The sequence below is a fragment of the Haliaeetus leucocephalus genome, unplaced genomic scaffold (genome assembly GCF_000737465.1).
Source record: "Haliaeetus leucocephalus isolate CR32 unplaced genomic scaffold, Haliaeetus_leucocephalus-4.0 Scaffold151, whole genome shotgun sequence".
NCBI lineage: Eukaryota > Metazoa > Chordata > Aves > Accipitriformes > Accipitridae > Haliaeetus > Haliaeetus leucocephalus.
The window spans coordinates 8,698-10,033 of record NW_010972587.1 but is presented as its reverse complement, the minus strand read 5'-3'; positions in this window follow the sequence as shown (position 1 = coordinate 10,033).

Sequence of the window (1,336 nt, the reverse complement as noted above, 5' to 3'; positions counted from 1 at the left end):
GTGGTCTTCCATAGTCTTCCTCACTTGTCCGCTTCTTGACCTCTCTTAGGTGATTCTGTGCAGTACGATTCTTACCATCATCTATATTAGTTTACATAAAAATGCATACTATGTCTGTTCTTAAATTTAACCTTTCTAACAATTGGTCCTTCAGTCACACCATCTTATTATTATTCCTATGTTAAAACAATCATTGGTTAATCTCACTTAACTCTACTGATTGGAATCCTCGATAATTAGATCGAGGTGGGAAGGGTAAGGGGGTTTCCAAACAGCAAGCTGGTGTCCATAACGGTTTCCTTAGTTTCCTAAAACAAAACACTACAAACCAACAAATCTTTGTCAAAGTTTCTGTGGTTAACTGATTTCAGACAATACTTGAATTCTTATAGTTACACATAGTACATTTTCTAAAGTTCCTAAGTTCCTATGACTACATTTCAAACTTAACACTCCCATACCTATGCTTCACAATTTTCTACTGCTTAATCAAACCAAACTCTTTTATATAATTAGATTTTAATTTCTTTATCAAAATATTTGCAACAACGTCACATCTCATATATAAACTGGAGGGAGTCGGGGCAGGGGGGATCGCTGCTCAGGGACTAACTGGGTGTCGATCGGCGGGGGGGGGACAATTGCACTGCGCATCATTTGTACATTCCAATCCTTTTATTATTACTGTTGTCATTTTATTAGTGTTATCATTATCATTATTAGTTCCTTCTTTTCTGTTCTATTAAACCGTTCTTATCTCAACCCACGAGTTTTACTTCTTTTCCCGATTTTCTCCTCCATCCCATTGGGTATGGAGGGAGTGAGTGAGAGGCTGTGTGGTGCTTAGTTGCTGGCTGGGGTTAAACCATGACAGCATATCACACTGTGGTGTGAGTCACTGAGTTTCTGTATCACATAGTTTACATGGGAAAGAAGGGATCATTTAAAGTTTACAGTGTTAATTAAGGTGGTTGCAGTGCCATTTAAAAATCACTTGAAACTGCAATTTCTTTAAAAATTAATTTCCAGAAGGCAAGCAGTATAATGTCTCATGGAGGAGTTCTAGAGCTGTAGTTCCCTCTGGCACATGAACAGTTGTGCTTCTGGCATTTGTTCAGACTGTCTATCTCCTGTGATATTCACGTATGGGCCTCATTTACATGGCAGTTACACAGGTGATAAGAGAAGGAACATAAAGCATTTGGCAAAGAGCGGCAGTGAGTGACAATCTGAACAATTCAGATGAGCTGCAGTTTATTCACTGCCTGTATCTGGGGACTTACCGGGAGACATCAGAATGTGTTCAAAATCATATCAATTAGTCTTAATATTGATT